The 19,941-nt window shown below is 42.4% G+C and overlaps 1 pseudogene; it reads left to right on the top strand.

The window, feature by feature from the left end:
• Positions 1–16,431: 16,431 nt before the first annotated feature.
• Positions 16,432–17,704, top strand: LOC131278367 (josephin-1 pseudogene; annotated as a pseudogene).
• The last annotated feature ends 2,237 nt before the right edge of the window (positions 17,705–19,941 follow it).

Raw genomic sequence — 19,941 nt, forward strand, 5'->3', positions numbered from 1 at the left:
TTTGCCATTAATTCTTCGAATATTCCTCCTGCCCCTTTCTCTCTTTCTTCTCCCTCTGAGATTCCCATAATGCCATGTATTGTACATTCCATGGTGTCCTACAGGTCTCTTAGTCTCTGTTTACTTTCTTTTTTTTTTTTCCTGCTGCTCAGCCTGAATAATTTTAATTGTCTTGTTTTCAGGTTTACTAGAAAAAGATTTTTCTTCTTCTAGGTCTATTCTGCTGTTGAAACCCTTTATGGAACTTTTCAGTTATTTTTGTCTTCAACTCTAGTATTTATGTTTGGTTTCTTTTCACAATTTCTATTTCTATTGAGATTCTCATCTTGTCCATTCATTGTTTTCCTGATACCCTTTGGTTCTTTGTGTTTTCCTTTATCTCATTGCATGTATTGAGGATCACTTTTTTAAAAGTTTGTCCACTATGTACAAAATCTGATCTTCATTGATGGGTTCTGGATTTTTGTCTTGTTCCTTTAGGTGGGTCATTGTTTCCTGTTGTTTTTTTTTAATGTGTCTAGAAATATTTTGTTGTACACTTTTAATTCTGGGATTTAGCCCCTGGGCTGTCTATTCCTTAAGTTTGTATCCATGTTGTTATATTACAGAGATTTCCTTGAGTGCATGACCACTTTTCACTGTCTTTTCAAATTGGCTTTACATTGGCGTGCGATGCAAAGGAAGACCAAGGAGATCAGCCTGAGGTAAATGTGAATTACAGGGACCTCTTGCCTTTTTTGAAGCTGTGTCTTGTCTTGGGCTTGTGCTAGCTCTTGACCTTAGAAATTCCCCAATTTACAGGATTTTGAATGCTCCCTCTACTTCCTATGAGACAAGACTTTCTCCCCTTCCTGGGCTCTGTATTGTATGACTTAAAGCAGATAATCCTTTGCTCTAGATTGCTTTAACTTAAATGTTACTTTGATTTAGCCGTCTGCAAGCTGCTTCTGCCTATGGGGCAAGTTCTGGAAGGGCCAACCAGAGAGGAGTTTCCAGTTCATTCTTCCAGGCTGCCACTCAATAGATTGGCAACAAAATACAGGTATTTCAGTATGTGCTTACGGTTTACTCTGTTTCTTCCAGAATAGGGCAGCAACCTGCAGTGGGATCCTGGGCTGACTCCACCCCACACCTGGGAAGATTTCAGTTAGGGGTCAGCAAGGACACCAAGAGCTTCTCTTATCAATAAAAAAAAAAAGATTTATTTATTTATTTATTTCTCTCCCCTTCCCCTCCACCCCCCATCTCTGTTGTCTGTTCTCTGTGTCTATTTGCTGCATCTTCTTCTTTGTCCGCTTCTGTTGTTGTCAGCGGCACGGGAATCTGTGTCTCTTTTTGTTGCGTCATCTTGTTGTGTCAGCTCTGTGTGTGTGTGGTGCCATTATTAGGCACGCTGCACTTTCTTTCGCACTGGGCGGCTCTCCTTATCGGGTGCACTCCTTGCGCGTGGGGCTCCCCTACGCGGAGACACCCCTGCGTGGCACGGCACTCCTTGCGTGCATCAGCACTGCACGTGGGCCAGCTCCACACAGGTCAAGGAGGCCTGGGGTTTGAACCGTGGACCTCCCATGTGGTAGGCGGACGCCCTAACCGTTGGGCCAAGTCCGCTTCCCTCCTATCATTTTTTAAAGCTACATTTTCTTGATTTGACACTGACTCAGTTACAGCAACCCTTTAATTGTTTACCAGAATTCTGAGGAAGATGGGCTGCCAGGTTTTGCTAGTTGCTCAGAGATTCTGTGGGGGAACAGCACCCTGGAGCATCTTACACCACCGTCTTCGTCTACTAGGACTACACCTCTTTGAAATTATTTTTAAAACATGGGTCAAGAGCTGGAAGTGACTCCTTGCTCAGGGAAGTCGGGGATAGAGAACCACAGTTTTGCTCTTGTGCCTGAAAGAACTTGCTCAGGATGAAGTGTGAAATGAATCATCTATTGCACCTCTGCTCTCTGGTTTCGGGGACACCTGGTGAAGAATATCCTGCTCCTCTCCCTGAGCACCACTTTGGGACAAATTCCTTTCGTTTCATTTTTGAAAGAAGGAAGCTGTCAGGGCTGGGGGGCGGGCATCAAATGCTGCCCTGTGTGCAGCTCTGGGGTCCAGCCTAGTTGGGTAGGAGCTGTATGATGCTGAGAAGTACCAGCTGTCAAGGCGTCCAGGAGGGGTCCAAGTGCATGGAGCTGACCTGATGGGGGCTGGAGCAGGCATTTGACCACAATGCAAGTCTTGGAGAGTGGTGAAGAGAAACTGAAAAGTCAGTGAGAATTTTATTTTTCAAACCTAATGTTAATTTTTAAAGAATGGGCAAGTGCTTCTAGTGGTTTGAGTATTTAATAAATGGTTATTATGTTTAATAAGCCTAAATTTGGGAAAATGCATGATTATGGAAAGCGAGGGCTGGAGTAGGGTGCCCTGTCTAGATCCCAGAGACTCAACCTTATCACAGAGAGCAGTGGTCAAAATGGCAGTGCATGGGGTTTGTAAAGAAGAAAATAAACACTCTTAAAGATTAAATCTATAAATCTAAGGTAATGAGGTGACAGCAAATGCCAATATATTGCCAAAGGAAACTTCTAGGAGCTTAAAACTACCAATAGGACCTTGCCATGTTCAGTCTTTCCAGAAGAGTCCAAGGCTGTGGGGGAGCAGCCAGCTGTCCATCTGTGTCCCTTCCTTTGAGACCCGTGCGTTCCTTGTCTGGATGAGGTGAGCCTTAGTCTTCTCTCCTTTCTTACCTTAGACTAACTTTTTACCCTGAGAAAGGATTTGCTCTTGCATGGCCAAGTTCTCCAAGCCACACCAGCCTTCGAATAAAAACAGGATTGCAGTGACAAGATAGAATTTCTCTGGTTCTGCCTTGCTTACTCATCCATGCCCTCTACTGTAGGTCTCTCCCAGGCTTGGGGAGCCCTTCCTGGCTTGCCTCCATCTGGAATGAGCTGCTGCTGGGGTGATCCCACCTCTCCAGGCCGCAGGACTCTGAAAACACTTTCCACCTCCCCTTTCCCTCCCTAGCCTGGGCCTCCCCCACAGAGGTAAGAAAGTGGAGCAGCCTTCTGCTTCCAACATTAGTTCCCTAGGAGCTGTCCACATTGCCCAAGGAGCTGGGAGCAAGAGACAGCTCAGAGCACAGGCGCCTTCAGGACTCTTTTCGGACAAGCCCTCTGATTTCTTTTGTCCTCAGATCTAGCTTCTGAGCCTTGTTCTTTGCTTGGGAGGAATTTTTTCCTCTTCCCACTTGGCAAACCACCTGGTTAGTGCCTGGCTGGCCCACTGCATTGTGGCAAGCCTGGGGCGCCCTGACTACCTAAGCTTAAGGACTAAGTGGCATCAAATGTTTTTTTTCCTGCACGTTCACGTCCACCAGTTAGAGTTTGGTTTGGGTGCGGTTTGGGGCACTTTCAGAATGACGTTTTCTTTGACGAAATTCAGGCTGTAATTAAAGTAGTTCCTAACTGTGATAAAGACAAAAAAACAGTGAGCTACCCATTCACAACCTTTTCCAATTCTTCAGTACCCATAGTTAGATGTAACAACTGTTGACATTTAGCCATAGTTGGTTGCTTTTTGCTGTAATGTATTTCACCCCAAATTATTTCAGTATACATCTCAGTTTGTGTTCCATTAATTTTAGCTTCTGGCTCCCAGGACCTTCTCTGAGATGTCGGCCAAGCTTGCAGTCATTTGAAGGCTTGACTGGGAGTGGAGGAAACCTTCCAATATGGTTCACTCTCATGGCTATCGGCAGAAGACCTCAGCTCCTCACAGGTGTACCTGTCAATAAGGCTGCATCAGTGTTCTCATGACATGGCACCTGGCTTCCCAGAGCAATTGATCAGATGTTGAAAGTGGAAGCCATAGTGTCCTTTACGTTATCCTCCAAAGCCACAGTCCATCATTTCTGCACTGTTCTGCTGGCACATCCGGCAGCCCTGTTCACTCTGTGTGTGTGTGTGTGTGTGTGTGTGTGTGTGATGCACAAGGGCATGAGTACTAGGATGTTAGGACTGTTGGGGGTTGTCTTGGTGACTGGCTATGACTGTATAGTCATATAGAGAGAGACACTATATATATAGACTATATGTATCATGTCTTAACATACTTTTACCCACTGATTTTAGCATGCATTGATGACTATTTCCTGAAACAGTTATTACTAGCTTTGTTTGCCAATTGGTAATTTTCTGTTTCTATTATTACTCCTTCTACAATTATTAATAGAATTCTATTGTTAGGAATTTTTTTTTCTTCCCCATTATTTATTTATTCAATTATTTATTTATATCAATCTGGACTCATGGATGTTTGTTTTATCCTATGGGTCATAGCCCATTGCTGTCATTGTTTATTTTGTTGTTTATTTCAAGCTGATTTTGAAATGGGGAGATTCCTGGATTATCTCAGTGGGCCCAAATGAAATCACAAGGGTCTTTCAAAATAGAAGAGGGAATCAGAGAGGGAGAATCAGGAGATGTCAGCCCACTTTGGCTGGCTTTGAAGATGGCAGGAGGCCATGAGCCAAGGAATGCAGGTGGCCTAGAAATTTGGAAAAGGTAAGGAAGTAGATACTTTTCTAGAGGCTTTGAAAAAAAACACAGCCTACCAACATCTGAATTTTAGCCCAATGAGACCCATTTTGGACTTCTAAACTCCAGAACTGTAAGATAATAAGTTTGTGTTATGGTAACCCACAACATTTGTGGTAATTTATTACAGCAAAAATAGGAAAGAAATACAAGCATCATTAGATGCATGAAACATCCAATCCAAGGGAAAATGGAGAGAGATGGTGGCAGGTGGAGCTCAGGGGTCAGATCATGGGGACCGTGGATGTCACTCTAAGGTGCTTGAGTCCTTGGGAGATGGCAGTGATTCATATTTTAGGAAAATGTCTTTGGCAGGATGGTCTTGAGACAGGGAGGAAATTAGAAAGTGCCCCTTGTCTTGTATCTTGATGCCATTTCCATCTTGGAACCTCACTCTTTATGATAATCTCCCAGGGGGAGCATTAATGGGGATCACTGTCGAGAAGAATTGCATGTTCTTTACTCATCCTGCCATTCTTATCTTTTCTCTCTGGTTTTCTGTGAAATTTAGCTTCACCTCCCCCTTTTACAGCCTGGCCTCTTTCAGGTGCCGAGAGGTAGAAGGGCCATGGGCAAGGCGCGTGGGAGCAAATAAGTAAGAAAACCACAAGAGGGAGAAGGGGAATGCAGAAGGGGGTGGTCGGGGTGGCAGGAGCAGAAGAGCCTACATGGGGGAACGGTCACTTCCTGCACTGAAGGGGCCCCTTGACTCGTCAGCTTTGGTAGTTGCTGGGCATCTCGATCCAAATTCAGTCCCAAAAGGGCTTCTTGTGGCGATTCCTGTGGCTCTCTTCTCTGCTGTCGTCCCCAGAGTTATATGCACACAATACCCTCCTTTACTGAAGTAACCGAGGGGTCTCTTCCTTGTGCCAAAAACATTCTAATTGTCATTATTTATTCTTATAATTAGGATAAGAATGTGTCTCCTCTAACATTCATCTGGCCCAGTATGGTTAATTTCAGAATACAGGCAGGTCAACCAGCGATTCTTTTCATGTTTGCGCAGAGGGGTTTTATTGCAGATAGAGCAACACGGGAGTTTGTCGTTCAGTGACAAACTCAGTGAACATCCCTGGCTGTTCTAGGGGTCGCTGTTTTGCCCAAGTGTTATTCTCAATGTCGTCAGCCTTGGATAAAGGCATGGTACGTTAAGAGGCTGCTAATTTTAAGTTAGGTGTAATTCTCACCGCCCTTATGAGTTGTGTGGGGAGAATTGGCCACCCTGCTGGCTTGGGCCCCCCTTGGTAACAGGTCTGCACTGAGGCGTGGATGACCGTGGCCGTAGTAGGTTCTGAAGCAGATGGCAGATGGAGCTGAGCAAATGCGGCTGGAATCTTCAGATTCTGTTTGAACCCCACTTTTGTGAAGAAGAGGAAAGTGTTTGAAGAGAATAAATTAGGGTTTCTGCATTCCCATCTATGATCTGTTAGGTGGTCAAGAGTGTACAAGGACCCTTCCCTCCTAATGCACTTCTGGGTGTCATTTGAGAAAATGCAGAAATTGGCGATTTCGGGTCAGTGTATGTGGCCAGTAGTCATCCCTATTGGGACTAGTTAGAACTGGGTGAGTCGAGTTGGAGAAGAGAAAAGCTGAAGGCAGAGAAGGAGGTGGGTGGTGCCAGGAGACCTCCGGGAAGAGGGAGCCCAGGGCCTCCCGGCCGCCTGCCCTCTGGCTCTGTGCGGGGATGGTCTGTGCTGGCGCTAGATGTTATCCTGGGTTTTGTTCTCTCATCCTGAGGATCTGGGAGGGAGGTTGAGAAACAATTAGAGTGAAGTTTACACAAAGCATTTCAATGTCAAATATCCAAACTACTCTGTTTCTGGAGCTCCAATAAACCCCAGGAATGAGATTGAGATGGGGAAGTTTCAATCCTAAAATCAGAAAGACATCGAACTTTTGGATGGCCATAGGGGAAACTGCCTTTTAATGCATATAATGCTTATATAATAAAATAAAATGAATATTCAGGCATCTTGTTTAAACTGCAGGGAAGGGAGATGCTGACCTGTTTCTTTAAAGGAAAGAACAATGAATGAAAAAGATCGTGGGAAACCTATCAGTGACTTGAGCTATGCAAAATGTCACTGGTGTTGTCCTTCCTGTGTTATGAATGCAGAAAAGTTTTGCCCCCTCAGGACCTCTAATCTAGACTTTCCTATGAAGCCTGTAGCCCCTCACCAGAGCGCCCCCTCTCCAGGTGTGGGGGTTCCCCAGATTGTTCTTCCGAAAGACTGTTCACCTCTCTGTCTTTTGGTTCAATACAGACCAGCCTTGCATCCAGGTCATCGTTGGACATGTTTATACAATGTCACTCCTGAGGTTTAGGCTCCAAATGATGAAGCTGTTAGAAATGAGACACCTGTGAGGAATTGTGTCCATCTGAATTGGCTCTTTATTTGCCTCCCAGTACTAGCTGTTTATGGTTTCAGGATATAATACTTCTTTTTAGTACAATAAACATTTATTCAATACCTACTACCTTATGCCTTCGAGTCTAAGATTCTGTCAATGTCAAATGGATCATCAATTCGTAACAGTATAGGGGAAGAATGAAAAGAGACACCATGACAATAAATGGACCCACTGCTTGTAGGACTTGTTCTGATATTAGAATCATTTGAAATGTGAAAAAAATGTGCTTTTCAGACTCAAGGAATAAGTTATGTATGATGAGGGAAGTATGGGTAGTTTGGAACTGTACGTACCCCAGAAAAACATGTTCTTAAACTTAATCCACTCTTGTGGGCATGAACCCATTGTGAGCAGGAGCTTTTGATGGAGTTGCTTCAGTTAAGGCATGGCCCAGGATGGGTCTTAATCCTATTACTGGAGTCCATAAAGAGAATGGAACTCAGACACATAGGGAGAAAAGTCAAGCAGCCAAGAAGCTGAAGGTCAGTGGAACCTGGACGAGAAGGGAGAGACCAGCAGAGGCTGCCGTACTATTGCCATGTGACAGAGGAGCCCAGGACCAAGGATTGCCGGTAGCCAATCCCAGAATGCCAGTCTTCAGGAAGAAAGCATCATCTTGATGACACCTTGCTTGAACTTTTTCCTGGCCACAAAATTGTGAGCTGATAAATTTCCTTTATTTAGGTCGGTCCATTGCATGGTATTTTCTGGAGCAGCCAAGGAAACTAAAACAAAGAGTAATAATAAAAATAAGGATTATTGTTATTTATTATGATCCCTTGGTTCGTCCAATGATATTTATTATGTTGACTCTTTTAGGTTCTGAGTAACAGAGACACTTTGGAGTTTCCTTTAGCCATGGGAGTTTCTTATAGTGATGCCAAGGGAGGAAAGGTGAGCAAGTGCCTCAAATGCCTAGCAAAGTTCATGAGAGCTGGCAGCCCCACTGGGACCTCCAGGTGAGGGCCCAGGTGGCTCCATAATGGCTGCACCTGCCACTCCCGACTCACCTTTCCTCCACCATGTGCTATAGCCTCATGGAGCCAGCGCCTTATTCATAGGCCTGGCCTTGTCCTGCCTCCTTGGCATCTGAGATTGTGACTGCTTAGTTAATTCCTCCCAGCCTCACGATGCATGGCTGGCCACCTCACAGGTGTTCAGCTGGCTTGAAGACTGAATCCTTGCAGCCAGTTGCCCCTGGTGGCAGGTCATGGAATCAACCTACCTTGGAATGGGGCTCTGAGCCCTGTCCCTCTGAAAACTAGGACCTCCTTTCCACCAGAAGGTCAGACCTTGGATGCTGGTTGGGTGAAGTGTGAGATGCAAGATATATTAATGGAACTTGTATTTTCAGATTACTAAAGCAATACACTTTTTTTTAAAACTTTATTTTATACATTTAATAATTTAAAATATAATCAATTAAAAACTAAAAAGAAAACAGTTGAATAAAAACATCCATTTCTCAATGTACTGGATACATATAAATTTTTTTAATCATACAATATTTTACACAATGTATTTGGTTCATAGTAATGCAATCATACAGTATTTGTCCTTTTGTGTCTGACTTGCTTCTCTCAACATAATGTCCTCCAGGTTCGTCCATGTTGTCATATGCTTTACAACTTCATTTCTTCTTACAACTGCATAATATTCCATCGTGTGAATACACTACAGTTTATTTATCCGTTCATCTGTTGATGGACACCTGGGTTGTTTCCAACTTTTGGCAATTGTGAATAATGCCACTATGAACATCATTGTGCAGGTATCTGTTCGTGTCACTGCTCTCAGTTCTTCTGGGTATATACCAGTAGTGGTATTGCAGGGTCATATGGCAAGTCTATATTCAATTTCTTTAAGAACTATCAAACGGTCCTCCACAGTGGCATTCCCACCAACAGTGAATAAGTGTTCCTATCTCTCCAGGTCCTCTCCAACACTTGTAGTTCTCTGTCTTTTTAATAGCGGCCATTCTGATAGGTGTGAAAATGTATCTCATTGTAGTTTTGATTTGCATTTCCCTAATCATTAGTGATGTTGAGCATTTCTTCGTGTGTTTGCCATTTATATTCCTTCTTTGGACAAATGTCTATTCAAGTCTTTTGCCCATTTTTTACTTGGGTTGTTTGTCTTTTTATTGTTGAGTTGTAACATCTCTTTATGTATCCTGGATATTAAACCCTTATCTGACATGTGATTTCCAAATATTTTCTCCCATTCAGTTAGTTGGCTGCCTTTTCACCCTTTTGACAAAGTCCTGTGAGGTACAAAAGTTTAATTTTGAGGAGGTCGCATTTATCAATTTTCTGTTTTGTTGCATGTGCTTTGGGTGTAAGGTCCAAGAAACCACTCCCTGCTGCAAGGTCTTGAAGATGTTTCCCTACATTTTCTTTTAGTAGTTTTATGGTCCTGGCTTTTATATTCAGGTCTTTGATCCAATTTGAGTTGATTCTTGTACAGGGAGTGAGATAGGGGTCCGCTTTCATTCTTTTGGTTATAGATATCCAGTTGTCCCAGCACCATTTGTTGAAGGGACTGTTTTGTCCTGTTAACATTAACTTGATAGATTTGTCAAAAACCAGTTGACTGTATAGGTGAGGGTTTATTTCTGGGTTCTCAATTCTATTCCACTGATATATGTGTCTATCTTTGTGCAGTACCTACCATGCTGTTTTGACCACTGTAGCTTTGTAATATGTTTCGAGGTCAGGCAGTGAAATTCCTCCCATGCTGCTCTTCTTTTTTAGAATGCATTTGTCTGTTCAGGTGCACTTTCCCTTCCAAATGAATTTGGTAATTGCCTTTTCTAATTCTGTAAAGTAAACTGTTGGGATTTTGATTGTTACTGCATTGAATCTATAAATCAGTTTCGGTAAGATTGATATCATGCTATTTATTTTTCCAATCCGTGAACATGGAATGTCTTTCCATTTGTTTAGGTCTTTTAAAATTTCTTTTAGCATTGTTTTGTAGTTTTCTGCATATAGGTCCTGTACTTTGGTTAAATTAATTCATAGGTATTTGAGTCTTTTTGTTGCTATTGAAAATGGAATTTTCCCTGATTTCCCCTTCAGATTGTTCAGTATTAGTGCACAAAAACATTACTGATTTTTTAAAAGAACATTAATTACTTTTAAAAAATTATTTATCCCCCTCCCCCCTATTGTTTTTTGTTCTTGCTGTCTGCCTTTTGTGTCCATTTGCTGTGTGTGTTTTTCTGTGTCTGCTTGTTTTCTCTTTAGGCAGCATCAGGAACCAATCCTGGGACCTTCTGGAGTGGGAAAGAGGTACCCAATCTCTTGTGCCACCTCAGATCCCTGGTCTGCTGTGTCTCTTATTGTCTCTCTTCTGTGTCTCTTTGTTGTGTCATCTTGCTACACCAGCTTTCTGCATGGACCAGCACTCTGTGTGGCCAGCTTTCTGCTTAGGCCAGCTCACTTTTACCAGGAGGCACCGGGAATCGAACCCTAGACCTTCTGTATGGTAGACAGGAGCCCAATTGCTTGAGTCAATCTGTTTCCCAACATTACTGGTTTTTGCATGTTGATCTTGTAGCCTGCCACTTTGCTGAACTCATTTATTAGCTCAAATAGTTTTGTCATGGATACTTCAGAATTTTCTAAATATGTGATCATGTAATCCACAAACAGAATTTTACTTCTTCTTTTCCTATTTGAACTTCTAGTACAATATTGCGTAACAAGAGTGACAGTGGGCATCAATACACTCTTATTAATATAACACCTCCCCCCAAAAAAAGAGTAAATATGTGAGGAGAAAGTGAAAATTACTCAGAAATTACTCCTTAGTAGTTATGACCAAAATTCTGGAGTACACACTTCTAGAATTTTACTTTTAAGCAATAAAATGGCATACTAGAAAAAGATACAAAAAGTGGGATTTTACACTATTTGTTACACAAAGTTTTTGGAAGCTGTTTTTGTTGTTGTTGTTTATTTGTCAGTATGTCATGAACATACTTTTCAGATGAACACACACAGCCTTACCTTGTCTTTTCTAATGGTTGCGTGCTCTTCCCCTGGAGTGATGCAACATAGTTCATTTAATTAAGCCCCTGTTGATGAACATAGATTGTTTCTGATTTTTTTTTTTAGTAAATTATTAAAATAAAAGCTACAATAACATTTTTATATTTAGTCATCTTAGGTTCTTCTCCAGTTATCTTTGTAGGACAAATTCTAACAAATAGAATTACTAGGTCAAAGTGTTGGCATATTTTCAAATTGCCCTCCAGAAGAGGCTGTATCAGAAGCAATTGTATTAGAATGCCCATTTTCCATCCAGCCTTATGTTTTTTGCTTTAATTTGCATACCCTGGCTAATTAATGGTTTGATTCTTTTTACGTTTGCCATTTTCTATTAGACTCTTCCTTTTTTATTTATTGTTTTTGTTTTCATTACCATAAACATTATAAAATGTCAAAGATAGTCAATTGTGTTCACTTTTAGGATTAAATAAGATAAATGTACCTGGACAGGATTTTTTAAAAGTAATGCTTCCATAGTTTGTTGAGCTGCCTTTTGCTGTTATTTTATTTTTTTAAGTTGAAATAAATTTAAAAAGATACAAAAAGGCATAAAATTCTACAGATAAACTTATTTACTTACCAAACACTTAAAAATAATGTTACTAATGAATGCAATTGAAGTCATCTTTTACTGATTTTTCAAGAGACTTTAATGCTAAGATAACCACCCTATGGCAGTTTTATATATGGAAAATATGTTTCCTAGTTTGCCTTTGTTTTTTAATTTGTCTATAATATCTTTGCCATATGGACATTATGCATTTTTATGTTATTAAATATGCCAATCTTTCCTTTCTAATTTCTAACTTTTCCATCATCCTAAGAAAGACCTCGTCACCCCAGCATAATAATGTAAACATGCTCCTATATTTTCTTTTTCTTTTCTGATATTGCTTGCATTTAAATATTCCATTTACGTGGCATTCTGTGAGTATGTATAGATGTGAGGCAGAAATACAACTATATATTACTAAGTAAATTTGAGACTTGTATTTTTAATTTATCAAGTTTGTGTAAAAACATTTAAAAATTTGCATTTCTTACATTACTGAGGATGAACCTTTCCACCTATGGTTTTTTCATTCTGGCTCTTTCTTAAAAAAACTTTTTATGATATAAAACTTTAAATATATATAAGGAAAAAAAGGTAGTAAATTTACATGTGCCTGTAAGTCAGCTTCAACAACTATCAATTTATAGGCAATCCTTATTATCCCCTCTCTATATTATGTTTTTTTAAAGGATTTATTTATTTATTTCTCTCCCCCATACCTCATTGTATTGTGCTTGCTGTCCTCTGTTGTTTTTTTCTTTTTTTAGGAGGCACTGGGTACCAAACCTGGGACCTCTTATGTGGGAGAGAGACACCCAATCACTTGAGCCCCCTCCAAACCCCTCCATATTATGTTGAAGCAAATCTCAGCATGTTTTTTCATCTGTAAATATTTCAATATATATCCCTGAACATAAGGAGTCTAATGAAACATAACTATAATACCATTATCACACGTAGAGGATTGCTTAAAATAAATATTAGGTCAGTGTTCAAGTTCTGTCTCATAAATGTCCAAAGAAGGTTCCATGTTGGAATTAGTTAACCTATCTCTTAAACCTCTTTAAACGTCATAGATTTTCCCCTTCCATCTCTCTTATTTTTCCTGCAATTTATTTTACTTTATTTTTTATAAATGTATATTAAAGTATATCATTCATGCACGAATATACATAAAAAATAAGTGTATGCTAAAACTTGTGAACTTACAAAATAAACATGCATATCATCATGTAGGGCTTCCATACATGTCACCACACCACCAGCTCCTTGAATTGTTGTGAAACGTTTGTTACAAACTAGGAAAGAAGATCGTCAAAATGTTACTACTGGGGAGCAGATGTAGCTCAAGTGGTTACATGCCTGCTTCCCATGCACAAGGTCCCAGGTTTGATTTCCACTACCTCCTAAAAATAAAACAACAAATAAATGAGAAAACCAACTGTCATTGGGGAGTGGATGTAACTCAGTGGTTGAGTGCCTGCTTCCCATGTACTAAGTCTTGGGTTTAATCCCTGATACCTCCTTTAAAAAAAAAGAAGAAGAGTTATTACTAACTATAGCCCATATCTTACATTTGGTGTATTTTCCCCCAACCCATGTGATTATCAACACCTTGTATTAGTATTATATATTTGTTACAGTTCATGAGAGAACATTCTCATATTTTTTTGTTAACCACAGTTCATCTTCCACCACTGGATTCCCTGTGTTATACAGTCCCGTGCTTTGTACAATCCATTCTAAGTGTACACGCAGTAGCTCTCATTTTCATCACAGAGTTGTGCTGTCATCACCTCAGTCAGTTTTAGCATGTTTTCATTACTCCAAAAGGACAAAACACATTCCCCATATATCCCCCACTGTTGTCCCTTAGAGATGATAAAATAGCTCCTTTGCTATTGCTGCAAAAATATTACCATGTTACTGTTAAATATCATCCATAAGTTACATTAGTTATAACTTCCCCATGTATCACCATATTCTTAACACATTGTAAAAGACCATCCTTGTATTTATACTATTAAACATCTTCATCCACCATTGAAATCACTGTTACACAGTCCCTAGATTATTCTCTAGCTTCCTTTCCATTGGCATTTACATTCACAGACTACCCCTTTCAGCTACAATTACATTTATGTATCAACAGTGTTAGTTGCACTCACTATAATGTGTTACCATCAACTCTATTCATTTCTATACTTGCATAATAAATTTTATTAAATATGCTATGCATATTAAGCATCAATTCCCATTCTCAACCCACGTTCTATCTCCCAGTAAACTACATACTATGGTTTTAACTCTGGAGTTTACTCATCGTATTTAGTTAATTTTAGTGAGACCATACAACATTTGTCCTTTTGTGCCTGTTATTTCACTCAACATAATATCCCCAAGATTCATCCATATTGTCATAGGCATCTTGATTTCATTTCTTCTTACAACTGAATAGTATTCTGTTGTATTTATATGCCTCATTTTGTGTATCCATTCATTGATTGGTGGTCTCTTGGCACCATAAGAGATGCTTTCTCACCCAAGTCAGCTGCCATATGCTGAAACAAGATGCAGGGCAACCTCTTCCTGGTCTGTGCCTTCTGCTCTGGGCTGTACCATCTCCTGGACCTCAGCTGTGGGCAACGAGGTGTAGGGCTTGTCTCTTTACCAAGCCCCTCTCTCAGGTTCTGCTGCTCTGCTGTATTCCTGACTTCAGCTGCAAGTTATCAAGCATACGGCTTATCTCCTCCCAGGGCCTCTGCTCTTTGAGCTTCTCCTTTCTGTCACATGACAGGATAAAAAAAATGGCAGAGCTCTCCTTCCCTGTGTGTCTCCTTTTTTAAAAAAAATTGGACCTAGCAAGAGAATGGATACTCAACGTGAGTCACATCTCACTGAGGTAGTCCAATTGAAAAGGTCTCACACCCACAGGAGTGAACTAACCCACAAACATAATGTTTCTCTTATTAGGATTCATAAAATAATTTCAAACTGCCACAGTAGAGATTAAAAAATCCCTAACAAAATATTGACAAATAGAACCCCACAATATATAAAAAGGAAAATCAAGCCCAACTAAGATTTTTTCTAGGAATTAAAGGTCATTATAACATTGAAATACGTATCAAAGTAATTCACCACATTAACTGGCTGGAGGAGAACAATTATATGATCATCTCCAGTCATCTGCATAGATGCAGAAAAATCACTTGGCATTCCTCCAAACTGGGAATAAAATGAAGTTTTGTCTCAATCTATTAAAGGGCATCTATAGGTAATATGGTTAATGGTGAAGTTTTGAGTGCTTTTTCCCTAATATTGGAAAAAAGGCAAGTATGCCCACTTGCACCACTGCTATTCAACATTGCATTGGAGACCCTAGCCACTCTGATTAGACAAGAAAAAGGAAGAAATTTATAAAGACAAGAAAGGAAAGATAAAACTCTTTATTCATAGAAAAGATTTACATCAAAAGTACATAGGAGGGAGTGGATGTGGCTCAAGCAGTTGAGCACCTCCTTCCCACATGGGAAATCCAGGGTTTGGTTTCTGGTGCCTTCTAAACAAACAACAAGCCAAAAAATGGCAATACCAACTCAGAGGAGCTGATGTGGCTCCGTGGTTGAGCGCTGGCTTCCCACATACAAGGACCTGGGTTCAATCCCAGGCCCCCAGTACCTAAAAATAAAAAGTACATAGGAGAGGAAGTGGATGTAGTTCAAGCAGTTGAGTGCCTGCTTCCCACATGGGAGGTCCTGAGTTTGGTCCCTGGTACCTCCTAAATACAATAAAAACCCAAACAACAAAGAAACAAAAAAAACTAACTCAGGGGAGCCAATGTGGCTCTGTGGTTGAGTGCCAGCTTCCCACATATAAGGTCCTAGGTTCAATCCCTGGTACCTTCTAAAAAAAAAAAGGAGATATGAAAGCACCTAATAATCTGAAAATAATTAATTTAGCATTGTAACAAAATATAAGGTCAAAATGCAAATATATATATATATTTTCATATATTAGGAACAATATCTAATGAACATAGATCCAAAAATTCTCAAAAAATATGTGCAGATAGAGTCCAAAGGCATATTAAAGGAATTATATACCATGATCAAGTGGGATTTATTTCTGGTATGCAAAGGGGTTCAACATAAGAAAATAATGTAATACACCACATTAACAAATTGAAGGGAAAACTACATGATCGTCTTAATCAATGTCAAAAAGACATTTGACAAAATTCAGCATCCTTTTTTCATAAAAACACTTCCAAAGTTTGGAATAGAAGTAAAGTTCCTCAATATGACAAAGAACAAATATAAAAAACCCACAGCCAACATCACAATGGGGAAAGACTGAAAGCGTTCCCCTTAAGATCAGCAACAAGACAAGGATGCCTGCCGTCACCACTGTTATTCAACATTATGCTAGACATTCTAGCCAGAGCAATTAGACAAGAAAAAGAAAATAAAATGCATCCAAATAGGAAAAGAGGAATAAAACTCTTGATGACAACCTTTTCTCCTGGTGACAAAGCATAAATAATGGGCACCAGAGAGTAAGGTGGGCCACAGGGGCCCTGGGACAGGCTAGGATCACATTCTCCCTCAGGAGGAAGGGGTGGGTGTTTTTGGCCCTCTGGATCCTAAAAACCAAAAAATGAGTTGTGGGAAGCAGAAGTAGCTCAGTGGTTGAGCACCCCCATACCTCCCAGAAAACAAACAGGAAAATGAGTTGCACATCGTCTGTGCCCTGGAAAGGAGACAAGGCCAAACTGGAATTGTTACCAGATTTTGACTAGGCACCTGACTATGCTGCAGAAATGAATTTCAAGAGCACATCAGGTGAGTTAGGCCAGTAATTTATTCAGTTAGGAAGGGATGAGAAACGGGAGAAAATAATAGATCAGGGTCCCAGGTAGAGAGGAAGGAGTTGAAAAGTGACAAAGTGGGCTGATTTTTGGACTACAATCCCCCATTATAAGTTATAGATGCCCAGGTTTACTTGTGTAGTGATCCAAGTGGGGAAGAGGGCAGCCAGAGTCAGGGTCCAGAGATGAGAGGGCACAGAAAAGAGAGACCTTGGGCCCTGTGCCTGCCTTTTTGAACTGTTCTTTATTCCACTCCTTTGCTAATGGCTGGGGAGGAGTTCCAGCTGTTTACCATTTTGATTGCTTATTTGTCCCATTATACTCCCAGAAGGGCCAATGATAAAGTCCTTGGGGAATATCAGGGGCTTCTCCTGGCTTCCAGAGGAAGTCTTTTTCTGAGTGGCAGAATCTTGGGGAGGGTCTTCCAGCAACCATCTTGAGGTTATTCATGTCCACATGGACTTCTTGCCAGGTTCCAGATCCATCTATTGATTCCCTATCTTACTAGCCAGCTTCAGGGATCACTGGAGCTGCCCCAGGAACATCCCTGAGATGCTCCATGAGAAATGGCGCAAGAAGCTTCATTCCTTAATAACGTCTTCCAGGACAGCAACGCCTTAACCTGGGAAATGCTGTAGGAGATTTCCCGGAGGTTGTCTCTAAAACCCATGGTGACAACCTGCAGGAAGAGTGTGCCGGGAAAAGGGAACTGTGCGTGAACGCCATCATGGCAGCATTTCCAACCACAGTGGGAGGAGCGCAGGATGTCAGTGCCACTGCTCTGCTGGTGTCCTGGGCTCCACCGGGAATCTGCCCTCCAGCTTGTGCAGGGGTCCTCGGAAGTAGCCACTCACTGCACTGGATCTGTGTTAGGAGGTGGGAGGTGCCTTACCACCTCCACTCCAAACTCAAGATGCCCGAGTGGACTGGAGGCGCGCACGAGCTCAGGAAATTTGTGGGAAAGAACTGTGAACTCCTGCTCCTGGTGCCAGAAGAGGTGGAGGCCCAGGAGAGCTGGAGGGCTGCTGTTTTGTGCAGCAGTTCTACCCAACTTCCCACTCAGCTCGCCCCTTCAGTCCCCCCTGATGTGCTCTGGCCTGTTCAGGGGTCTTCCCTTACCTCTGCCCCAAACACCTGGTCAGGTCCCCTCGGTAGATTGGATAGTGCCATGGAACAGATGTGGGGCATGTTAGAGAACCACCAGCAGTGCGACCTGTGTGTGTGAGGCGGGCAAGGAAGGTAGGAGCTCTGTGTGCTGAGGGCAAGCAAAGACCTTTGGATTTATTTAAGAGAGTGGAGAAGAAAGGTGGGTCTTAGCTTATCTCCCCGTTTCCTACGAGGACTTAACACAGGTTCTGCTGCAGACAGTCAGTCCCTGCTGCTCCAGACTCACCTGGGGGTGCTGCCTCCACTTGCCCTTTCCTGTCCAGTCCCTAGGTCTGAAGACAGAACACAGAAAAGCCCACGTGACTGGCTGGAAGGACCCAGGGCTACAGGGCTCTCAGGAAACCTCCTCCAGAGCCCAGCAGCGGCACAGCAAGCTGTCTCCAACCCTCTGCGCCACCCCCACCCCTCATTTTAAGGGTTGTTTATGGCCTTCCTTAAGTGTCGTAATGAAACATGCTCTAATATTCTCCGCCAAGTGGTTGAATCTTGCAATATTCTGGCGTGGCGGGTGAGATAGCTAAGAGCACATGGCTAAAGCCATGCTGGGGCAGGCACCGGGTGGCTCATTTTCAATAGCTCTCACTCTTTGCTCCTATCATTTCGCTAGAAAGCTCAGAGATAAAAAACAAAGCAAAGGGAAGCGGACTTGGCCCAGTGGTTAGGGCGTCCGTCTACCACATGGGAAGTCCGCGGTTCAAACCCCGGGCCTCCTTGACCCGGGTGGAGCTGGCCCATGCGCAGTGCTGATGCATGCAAGGAGTGTCCTGCCACACAGGGGTATCCCCCGCATAGGGGAGCCCCACGCGCAAGGAGTGCACCCCATAAGGAGAGCCGCCCGGTGCGAAGAAAGTTCAGCCTGCCCAGGAATGGCGCCGCACACACGGAGAGCTGACACAACAAGATGACGCAACAAAAAGAAACACAGATTCCTGTGCCGCTGACAACAACAGAAGTGGACAAAGAACACGAAGCAAACAGACACGCAGAACAGACAACTGGGGCAGGGGGGAGAAGGGGAGAGAAATAAATAAATAAATAAATCTTAAAAAAAACAAAAAAACAAAGCAAAAGGGCAGTTTTCCCAATTGACCCACTCTGGCAAAATTAGAAAATAAAAAGTCTGCCTTCAAGATCAGATTCCACTTGGTTGAGACTGAGCTGGGTTAGGAAGGTATTGTGAAGATGAGCTTTTCAGAGTTGGGAGCAGCTGGAATCAGCAGAGGTTCTAGCTTGGAGGGTCAGAGTCATGTAGTGACAGGAACAGGGCCTTCCAGTTGGGTGGCTGTGTGCATTTTGTTATAGGACCTGGGTCTGTCACCCTTCTGGAATTTTCTTTACAACTGAGAATTGACCTGTCCCCTTACTTCTGTTAAATAGTTGTAGGCCACTTTTCTCCTGTAACTTTGGAAAACAAAAGAAAAGGAGGGAAAACAAGGGTCATAGCACACTACCCCTCCCTGGAGTGGTTGCTGTTGTGTCTTGGCTGTAGGCAGGCAGGGGCAGCTTGGCCAGTCCTTATGAATCCATGGTCTTGGCAGCCTTGAGAGCTGCCCGCTGGCAGCAGGGCCAGCCCAGGGCTTGCCTGGCAAGCCTAAGCTTTTGGGGTCTCCCCACTGTAACTGGAGGGCATGCTTACCACAGCACTTTTCCTGCACGTGGATCTTCAACCCAACAAGGCCGATTTTTCAGGCTGTGTAAGAGAGGCCACCAAGTGGTTACCACATCACACCCTCCCCAGCAACTGGCCGCAATCTCTTCTGCACCATTTTCTACACCAGACCTACTTGGCACCACGGGGGACCCCTCACCCCTGCACAGTGACATTCCAGCCACCACCAGCCAGAAGATGCGGCCAGCCTTGCTGGCTGTCACAGGCAGGAGCTTGGGTCCATTGGCACTGTCAGTGAGAGTAAGCCGTTTCTTGGGGAGAGGAATGCCCTCCACAAATCTGCTTGGCCTGTGCAAGTGGCACTGCAGAGGAGTCGCCATGTGCTTGGAGTCCTCGCACCAATGGGATACGCAGAGACACTTAAACATTCCAGGGCTTGTTTCTCCATTCGTATCCAATTCTGGTGTCTAGGAACAGGGACCCATGCCAGTGCCCAAGGGCAAACAGCCCCACCTTACAGGAAGGGAGCAGGCCTGACCCCGATGCCCAATAAGGGGCAACCCTGGGGTTTTCGTTTTTCTGGCTTTTATTTCTGTTTTTGGTGTTGTTGACACTGTGCTGGGTTTGTTTACAAAAGATGTATTTTGCTTAACCAAATATTAAAAATGGAAAACTCCATATATAAG

Source organism: Dasypus novemcinctus, chromosome 4 (assembly GCF_030445035.2).
Source record: "Dasypus novemcinctus isolate mDasNov1 chromosome 4, mDasNov1.1.hap2, whole genome shotgun sequence".
Taxonomy (NCBI): domain Eukaryota; kingdom Metazoa; phylum Chordata; class Mammalia; order Cingulata; family Dasypodidae; genus Dasypus; species Dasypus novemcinctus.